The 10,412-nt window shown below is 42.9% G+C and overlaps 1 pseudogene; it reads left to right on the forward strand.

The window, feature by feature from the left end:
- The first annotated feature begins 6,987 nt into the window (after nt 1–6,987).
- Nucleotides 6,988–7,514, forward strand: LOC128595647 (60S ribosomal protein L21-like; annotated as a pseudogene).
- Nucleotides 7,515–10,412: the final 2,898 nt, after the last annotated feature.

The following is a 10,412-nucleotide window of genomic DNA, read 5'->3' on the forward strand; positions in this document are numbered from 1 at the left end:
GATACTCTAGGGGAGGAACTGAGTTAGGTTTGCTAATTATTATTATTTTTTTTTTTTTGTAGAGACAGAGTTTCACTTTATCGCCCTCGGTAGAGTGCCATGGCCTCACACAGCTCACAGCAACCTCCAATTCCTGGGCTTAAGCGATTCTCTTGCCTCAGCCTCCTGAGTAGCTGGGACTACAGGCGCCCGCCACAACGCCCGGCTATTTTTTGGTTGCAGTTTGGCCGGGGCTGGGTTTGAACCCGCCACCCTCTGTATATGGGGCCGGCGCCTTACCGACTGAGCCACAGGCGCCGCCCAGGTTTGCTAATTATTAATGATTAGGGAACACACTCTGTTAAGTTAGATGTTAACTTGAGAAGATTGCTAAGTTGCAAATGACTTTCATTCAGTAGAAATGCAAATAAATTCTGTCAAACAGAAAACAATACAAACTGCAGAGTCTGATCTTACTGCCATGTAGGCTGTCAACCAGTTTTGCCTAGCTTTGCAAACCTACGTCCTCACTTTCAGTGATCATAGAAAACTCTCTTCTCCTTTGATTTGGCATTGTCATCCTGCTGGTTCCCTCACTAATGAGTAAGAGAAATCTTTAACAATGTATCTGTCCTACAATCTCGTTTTTGCCATTATATAGAAGCCCCTTCTCCAGTATTCTCCGTGGGCCTCCCTGTTTATAATTATCCATCTTACTCTCTGCACATCATAAGGAACTGGACTCATCTGGCTTTCATTTCTCAGCTGCCAGATTAGACAAAGGCTGTTTTTCTTTTCTTTTTTTTTTTTTTCTTTTTTTAAAGAAGGTGCCTTTCATGTCTACTTTAAGCCAATTCACTTCAGCCAAGTTGCTTGATGACCTTTTCGGCCCAGCATGGTGCTGGTTGCTCCATACAGTACAGAAGAAAGGTCATAGTTCCGTCTGTAAGTATCTTATAGACCAAATGGAGAGGTGCATCAAGTGCATTTTTTACAAGAGTCATCTGTTTTGAGACGTGTGGTATGTGCAGACCAATTAGCTTCCTTGAGCTCTAAGGTTAATCTGATTTTATTCTAGGATCTAGGGGGATAGGAAACAAGAAGGATGACTGTAGCTGTAACAAGTTTCAGCCTCTATTGGCTCCTTCCCAAACTAATATTGGCCTGGGAGATTGATTTCCCCTTCAGCCAGCATCTTGTTCAGCATTTCTGCTCATCATGCTTCTGGTATTGCATCCTCAGAGGACTGTCCATCATCCCAAACCATCACTGGTCCTTTTGATAAATCAGCAGACAGATGCTGGGGATGCAAAATGGAAATTCAGAAAATAGACCTGATTCACAGACAGATTCCCTCTTCTTTGTTACCTTGGCTTCCCACATCAGAGAGAATCAGCAGGCAGGCTGGCAGTGAATTGGCAAAGGCGGGTGTGTGTGTGTGTGTGTGTGTGTCTTTTGAGGGTGAGGGTAGGAGCACTTGGAGGAAAAGAGAAAAGATTCCTGGGATGAGTTTGAGAGGACAAAGCTTCTAGCTTGGGGTCTTCTAACCTTTCCAAATTCTTAAAGGTGCATCTTTGAGGAATATTTTGGAGAATGATGTTAATTTTGCTGTCTCCTCAAGGTCAGAGACAAAGACAGTGTGTTCAGCATTCATACAAAGAGGGAAAGAGGAAAGCGTAAGCTTTGGTGCCCACATGTTCGTTTGGATAAAAGGCTAAGAACTGGGCGTGGAGTGGGGAGCAAGCAGCCAGACTTCTGTTAAACTACTTTACAAATGAAACCCAGCTGAGGGTCTCCCAGGCCCTTCAGATTCAGGTAACTTTTGTTTGAACTGTCTGGACTGTGGAAAAGCTAGAGCCCTCTTTCACATTCCTGCGAATTATTAAGGGGTCTATATGATCTTATTAGCTCTGGCTCCAACTTTCTGCCCCAACTGAGTATTTGTTCTCTGCTCTATAGCTCGTGGCTGTTCCTTTATTTTCACTGTGGCTTTAACCCAAACATGAAAGAACTTGGCTCTCTTTCCTTGCTTTCCACAAAATAACCATTTGCACATGGAGATGAAAGAGATTTACATGCAGCAACATAAATTGTTTAAAGTTGAGTAGTAGATATTCCTCTTCTTAAAAGTCCTTTGGCCACTCTGCCTTCTTGCTCTGCTGTCCCCAGATCCTCTTGTTCTTTTATGTAAAGGCAGTATGTTACAGGGGTCCTCAAACTACGGCCCGTGGGAGTGCGATTGTATTTGTTCCCGTTTTGTTTTTTTACTTCAAAATAAGATATGTGCAGTGTGCATAGGAATTTGTTCATAGTTTTTTTTAAACTATAGTCCGGCCCTCCAATGGTCTGAGGGACAAGTGAACTGGCCCCCTGTTTAAAAAGTTTGAGGACCTCTGGCTGGCTGACTGCTAGACTTCATATCCTAGTTTAATACTCACCAGCTGTATAGCTTAGGTCAGTCACTGCACTTCTCACTTCTGCCTCATTTTTCTTATCTGTAAAATGGAGATAACAGTCCACCTACCTTATAAGTAGTTGTGAGCATAAAAGGATATATATATGTTCATGTATACACTGTAACAAGTGGTGGTGAGGATGTGAAGAAATCACACCTTCATATACCGCCAATGGGAATGTAAAATGATGCAAGCAGCCCTGGAAAACAGTCTGGCAAGTTCTCAGATGATTAAGCACAGAGTCACTATATGACTCAACAATTCCACTCCTAGGTATGAACCCTAGAGAAATGAAAACATGTGTCTACACAGAAACTTGTACACAAATGCTCATGGCAGCATTATTCATAATAGCCAAAACGTCGAAACAATCCAACGTCCATTAATGACAAATGGACAAATAAAATGGGTTATATCCATACAGTGGAACATTGTTCAGCTACAAAAAAAATGAAATATTGGCTGGATACAATGACTCATACCTATAAACCCAGCACTCTGGGAAGCCAAGGTGGAAGAATTGCTTGAGCGCAGGAGTTAGAGACCAGGCTGAGGGAGAGACCCTGTCTCTAAAAACAGCCGGGTGTTGTGGCAGGTGTCTGTAGCCCCAGCTATTCGGGAGGCTGAGGCAAGAGGACTGCTTGAGCTCAAGAGTTTGAGGTTGCTGTGAGCTCTGATGAAGCCATGACACTCTACCGAGGGTGACAAAGTGAGACTCTGTCTCAAAGAAAAAAAAAGGAAATGACGACACAGATAACACAGAGAAAGACCATGTGAAGATGGAGGGAGAAGACAGCCATCCACAAGCCAAGGGGAAAGTCCCCAGAAAGGACCACCACTGCTATCACCCTGATCCTGGGCTTTTAGCCTCCAGAATTAAAAATAAGTTTTGGTTTTTGAAACTACCCAGTCTGTAGTGCTTTGTTAGGGCAGCCCTAGCTGATGAATATTCTTTTTTTTTTTATTTTTATTTTTTTAATGAAAAGCTTTTTTTTTTTTTATTGTTGGGGATTCATTGAGGGTACAATAAGCCAGTTACACTGATTGCAATTGTTAGGTAAAGTCCCTCTTGCAATCATGTCTTGCCCCCATAAAGTGTGACACACACTAAGGCCCCACCCTCCTCCCTCCATCCCTCTTTCTGCTTCCCTGAATATTCTTTTTAGAATGTGAGTTGCCCAACTTTCTTCTCCAACTTATGCCTTTAGGAGGTTGAGAACCACGCCACTCAGGACCTGATTGGGGTTTTTGCTTCCCAGCTCTGCCTATATTTATTTACAGGAAGAGTGCCTGACGTGTTATACTAATAATTTGATTCAAGTGTATATTCTGCTCCATAAAACTTAGGAATATAAGAAATACTGTGTTTAATTTTCTTTCGTTAAAATATTTAATACGCTCTGAATCTCATTCCTCCTAGTTGAGCAGAAACTCAATCTCAGTCATACTTTGGACTTCACCTTCCAGATTTGTGCAAAGGTCCTGGATGTCTGATAGCATCTACCACATTTAGAGAATGTCTTCTGATCTGATCTGCAGTTACTCCAGCCTCTGTTCAGTTGGTTATTTCCCAAACTTCCGTGAGCTCTTAAAGGGAGCTTTTGTGCCATGCTTGGGCATAGGGGTATTTGCAGTCCCCAGAAGAAGTCTTCATAATTCTTTGCTTTTGGGGCGGTGCCTGTGGCTCAAAGGAGTAGGGCACTGGCACATACTGGAGGTGGCGGGTTCAACATGGCCTTGGCCGAAAGACCAAAAACTGCAAAAAAAAAAATTCTTTCCTTTTGGCTACTTCCATCTCCTCATCCAACTCTACGCTTAATGTCCTCACCTCTAGAACAAGCTGACAAAGATGCCTTGGCCTGGAGAGTGCTTTTACCTCTCCCCCAATGCTTCCTGAGGGCAGGAACACAAAGGACTGGTTAACTTCTTGGTAGAAAGTCGTAGGAACATCTACAGCAATAAAAACAGAATAAAGTTGGGTCTCAGTAGTCCCCCTGCTTTGTTTTGATGGAGTATAAGGAAGCCATCACACTCAGCGAGCCAGATTTCCATCCGTACAGTGGGAATCCTGTCACTGAAGGAGCAAGACGAGCTCGACTGTCATCTCGTTTTAGCTCAGACTCCTGTGGGCACAAAGGCCACCCTCCAATGATGGCTCCTGGGAGAGAGCCCTTTTTTGTGCTTACGAGCCTCCAGCAGCTCTTTTCCAACCCAGGGAGTTAAATCAATGCAGCCAGATTTAGTCTTCACCTCAGATTCTGTAACAGACAGAACAAAGCCAGGCAATCTCCCTGCCCACTCACTGTGGCGGAGAACTCTGTGACAGTGTTACGCAGCCATTCCCCTCCTGTCGACCCCTCCTCCCCGAGTTGTGGCTTGAAGGGGAAAGGGAAACAAATCAAAAACTTCAGTTCCAAGGTACAGAATGGCCACTATCTGGGAAATAATTAGGACCACAGGGAGGAGGTGGGCTCGGACTCTGAGTATTTCACCAAGAAGGACAAACGTGCTGCTACGGCGCTGAGGCCTGGGGTGATGTGGGTGGCCCAGGGCTCACAGGGCAGGGAGGGTCAGGTAACTTCACTCAGCTCCTGCAGGTCCTTCATGTAAAACACCTGACTTCAGGCCTGAACATGAGTAGTGCGGCCCTCAGAACCTACTCTGCTGTTCACTAGATAATTGCTTCCCTAAAAACCAACAGAAAGCAATAAATAATAGCAATAAATAATTACCCTGTAGCTCAGTGAGTAGGGCGCCAGCCACATACACTGAGGCTGGTGGGTTTGAACCCGGTCCAGGCCTGCCAAACAACAATGACAACTACAACCAAAAAATAGCCAGGTATTGTGGCAGGTACCTGTAGTCCCAGCTACTCAGGAGGCTGAGGCAAGAGAATCGCTTAAGCCCAAGAGATTGCTGTGAGCTGTGATGCCACAGCACTCTACTGAGGGTGACGTAGTAAGACTTTGTCTCGAAAAAAAAAAAAAAGACAAGTGGCTCCTAAAAATCTGGCCTCTGTCAGGAAGGCTTTCTGGGCTTTTGGAAAAGAGAACCAGTGCCTCTCCTACTAGAAAATTTAAGTTTTTCCTTCCTGTCAGCCTTATCCCTGCCTCTCTGGCAAACAGGCAGGCAGACAGACAGACACACACACCCCCATATGAATGTTTAATTTTGTTTGGAAGTTTGTTCCTTTGCCCCTGTCTAGAGGTACCAGGATGACTGTTCGCTTTCTCTGCCCTCTCTGCGCCCACTTGTAATCTGACACTAGTTGTTCGGGGTGACGGTGTCAGTTCTTCTCTTCAGTATATTTGAGGAGCTTTTCTTTTGTTTATTTTTTTGAGGCCGAGTCTCACTATGTCGCCCTCAGTAGAGTGCCATAGTGTCACAGCTTACAGCAACCTCAAGCTCTTGGGCTGAAGCGATTCTCTTGCCTCAGCCTCCCAAGTAGCTGGGACTACAGGTGCCTACCACAACGCCCAGCTATTTTTTTGTTGCAGTTGTCATTATTATTTAGCAGGCCTGGGCCAGGTTCGGTGTATGTGGCCGGCACCCCAAGCACTGAGCTACGGGCGTGGAGCCAAGAGGAGCCTTTCTTGGTGTGGAGGATGCAACAATGAGTAAAATAAGAGTGAATGTCCTCAACCTCACAGGTTTTTTTTTTTTTTTTTTTTGAGACAGAGTCTCATGTTGTTACCCTTGGTAGGATGCCATGGCATCATAGCTCACAGCAACCTCAAACTCTTGGGCTCAAGCGATTCTCTTGCCTCGGCCTCCTGAGTAGCTGGAACTATAGGCACCTGCCAGAAGGCCCAGCTAATTTTTAGAGACAGGATCTCACACTTGCTCAGGCTGGTCTCAAACCTGTGAGCTCAGGCAATCCAGCTGCCTCGGCCTCCCAGAGTGCTAGGATTATAGGTGTGAGCCACCACACCCGCCTACCTCACAGGTAGATTTAGACAATCAGTGGGAAAGTCTAGAGGAGGGCACGATTAAAGTTGACAGTGAATGTGATGATTTCACAGAGATTATCATTTGAAGGAAGCCTTGAAATAGGAGTAAGAGTTCAACAGGGGAGAAGTGGCATCTGGCCATTCTGGGCAAAGGAAACAGGATGCTCTAAGATCTCTATTATCTTACCTTTATTTATTCTCTTCCAGCATTTAGCATCGTCTCAAACTGTACTTTTATGTATCTTCTAATTATTTCTTATCTACCCCTTGCACTCTATGAGTGTAGGAAACATGGTTCTATGCTCAGAATAACTCCTGGCACATCATGGCTGCTCTGCACATATATATCAAATGAATGAATCAATGAGGGGGGAGGCGGTGCCCAAGAGAAAGAGATGGGAACTCTTATGAGCTCCAAAATTATGGATGTAGTTTCATTTACTTCATACAATACCACCCAAGAAAGATTTCATCATCTCTACTTCATAAATAAGAAAAGTAAGGTAAGACAAAGTCAAGCAACTTCCAAAGGCCACACACTAACTAGTAAAAGGTAAAGCTGGGGCCCTTTCGGCGGAGACGCCATCTTCCAGTAATTCACCAAAATGACGTACACAAAGGGAAAGAGGAGAGGCACCCAACACATGTTCTCTAGGCCTTTTAGAAAACATGGAGTTGTTCCTTTGGCCACATATATGCGAATCTACAAGCAAGGTGATATTGTAGACATCAAGGGAATGGGTACTGTTTAAAAAGGCATGCCACACAAATGTTACCATGACAAAACTGGAAGAGTCTGCAATGTCACCCAGCGTGCTGTTGGCATTGTTGTAGACAAACAAGTTAAGGGCACAATCCTTGCCAAGAGGATTAATGTTTGTACTGAGCATATTAAGTATTCTAAGAACCGAGATAGCTTTCTGAAACATGTGAAGGAAAATGATCAGAAAAAGAAGGAAGCCAAAGAGAAAGGTACATGGGTTCAACTGAAGCGCCAGCCTGCTCCACCTAGAGAAGCCCACTTTGTGAGAACCAACGGAAAGGAGCCTGAGCTCCTGGAACCCATTCCCTATGAATTCATGGCATAATAAGCATATAACATAGCACACAGGAGTACCAGTGGACCCATGTTTTTAGGTGCAAGAACCTATTTATTCCCCATGAGCTCATGGCATAATAGGTGTACAGCATAGCACACAGGATAACCAACAGCCCCCATGTAAAGTGATACAAGGTGCTGGAACCTGTTTCCCATGAACTCAAAAGTCAATCAACATTTTGTCCCATTCAATGGCAAGGTGCCTCCCTGAGCTACTGGAACCTCTTCCCTACGCATTTTCATTCATTCATTCTTCCCCAAAGAAGTATTAAAGCAAATTTTCTCATTCATTCATTCTTCCCCAAAGAAGTATTAAAATGTTTCTCATTCATTCATTCTTCCCCAAAGAAGTATTAAAGCAAATTTTAATGTGTCCTGAAAATAAAATAATAAGGTAGCTAGGATCCCAAGCCCAGGTTATCCGTTTGCAAACTGGATTAGGGCAGGAAGAGACTAAGGAAGGCCTGGACTAAGTAAAGCTGTGGGAAAGAAGTGAGAGAGAAGAGCTTGTGGTTGAGGCTGATAAAACTGCTGATAAAACTGACAAGACTAGGATGTAGACTTAAGAGAGAAATCCCTTTGCAGACTCAGCTCCATCTGAGTAGCTAGTCCTAATCTCCCTCTCCACTGCAGTTAATCACCTGGGGATTACAGAGAAAAACATGTGGCCTTAACACTAGCTGGTTAACTTTGGGAGACATACCAACTTCTCTGAGTATTTCCCCTGCTAGATAGTGATAAATAATAGGTTGGTTTAAGGGTTGTGAGATGATGTATATAATTACAGCACCCAGGACAGTTCCTGGCTCATAGCACATACGTAATAAATATTATTTCATTTATCTTCCCCCAAAGGTTTCCTGATGCCTTTGGCCTGTGAACTATTGTTTCCAAGAGGGGATGTCCACCCTAGCATAGGTATGCTAGTGGATAGTCTCAAGAAGCTGACAACCTAGGCCTAGGAGAAGTGGATTGGTAACAGGCTAGAAAAGTACTTGGTAAAGAAAATTTACCTCTCTGTGAGGAAAACACTGACCCCTCTTGAAACAGGTTTAGATAACAAAACAGAACTCTAAGAGATTATGGCTAACTTCTCTGTAGAAAAGCTGTAGCAGAGCTTGATGAGGGAGAACCAGGGACCATTTGACTTGGACATTATTTATATACATTTGGCTAGGAATAACCAAATGAGGTTATTCATACAGTTATTATAATTTGGGGCTTGTGTTAAAAGTCCTTTGTAAAAAAATTATTTGTGAGTATGAATATGCCATAACACCTAAAGGAGATTTTCCACTTCTTTTTTCCTTTTTTATTTATTTACTTTTTTTTAATTTTCCATTTCTTAAAACATAATGTTCACCACTCTATCAAGTTGTTTCCTAAAACAAATCCATTACCTATGGAATCATTTTAATAAGGTGTTGACCTATAAATAAACTTATAAATAATTAAATTGTACCATAATTTTTTGTAACTGCTTTTTAATTTCATTTCCTGTGTTGGAGTCGTTTAAAAAAAAAAAAAAGCCTGGATCTCCTGGGTGTTCTCCAGCTCCGAAGCTGCAAGGCATATAGGCGGCCACAGCCCAAGGCAGGCACCTGAGGATTGGTGGAGACTTGGTTACCGTACTTGTTTACAGCGCCACCTGCTGCTTATACTTACACAATGTCTCCAGCCTCCTCAGCCTAAGAACTGGAATTTCCTGAGTTAAAATCTCCACCCCTTTCACTGAAGCACTTTCTCTCAAGTATTTTCTTTCACTGGAAAAGTACGAGGCATATAAGAATAATCCAAAATGACAGTTAATGTCCTAAGGCTTTCCTTTCCTTCTTTTTTATTTTTTTTTGGTTTGTAATGTGGACAAGGTCTGTATGAACTAAGATTTATTCAGCATTTACTATGTGCCAGGTACTGTTTAAGTGCTCTGTGTAGATTAAGTAACTTAATTATTATAATTCTAAAGACAGGTATTATTACCATCATTGTTTGAAAGATGGCAACCGAGGCACAAAGAGTTTAAGGAATTTGCCAAAAGTCACACAGCTAGAAAGTGGTTAAGGATATAAACATAGGCAGCCTGGCTTCAATGCCCATGATTTTAGCTACTGTTATGCGTCCTGTGTTTGTGTGTGTGTGTGTGTGTGTATTTCAAGAAAAAATATCTTTTTATTTGGAATGATATTAAGATTTTAATTTTGCTGGGTAATGCTCAATGGACCAGGATAAACGGCAGCAAAGGAGTGAAAAATTGCTGTCAATAAAAGACATCATGCTTTTGAGATGCATAGATTCCCCTTCAGAAAGTCATATAATCCAGAAGGATGGCACAGAACATAACCCAATGTTTGTTTGTAACAACTATCCTCAAGAAAGTATTGTAATCTTCCTTAGTCCTTTGGAGGACATAAAAGAGTTCAACAATATAGGAGATTGCTCCTTTAAAAAGGGTAATAATAGCTACTCTTTACTGCTTTGTTTGTTTTTAGGGAAGCCATTATCTAGTGAGCAACAGTGCAGGTTCTAAGGGACACACTACCCATGTTCAAATCTTGGTGGTGCTACTGACTAAGCAAGTTACTTCACCTCCATGTGTCAGATTCCTTCTCCATAGAATGGGGAAGAATAATAATGCCTACCTCAAATGAGTGTGAGGGTTAAATGAGTTAATATAAGTAAAGAGCTTGGAAAAGTTTCTGGCACCTCATCAGTGCTCCAAAAAATGTTACCTTGTATTATAACATGCCAGGCACGGTGCTAAGCAGATTAATAACACAACACCTTTTAAGGTAAAGGTCTCTAAATCTCTCTCTATATAAGTTGTTGGCTATTATTGTTATTACTTATTCAGGGTGGCGCCTGTGGCTCAAAGGAGTAGGGCGCCGGCCCTATATGCCAGAGGTGGCACGTTCAAACCCAGCCCTGGCC

This window comes from Nycticebus coucang, chromosome 10 (genome assembly GCF_027406575.1).
Source record: "Nycticebus coucang isolate mNycCou1 chromosome 10, mNycCou1.pri, whole genome shotgun sequence".
Lineage (NCBI taxonomy): Eukaryota > Metazoa > Chordata > Mammalia > Primates > Lorisidae > Nycticebus > Nycticebus coucang.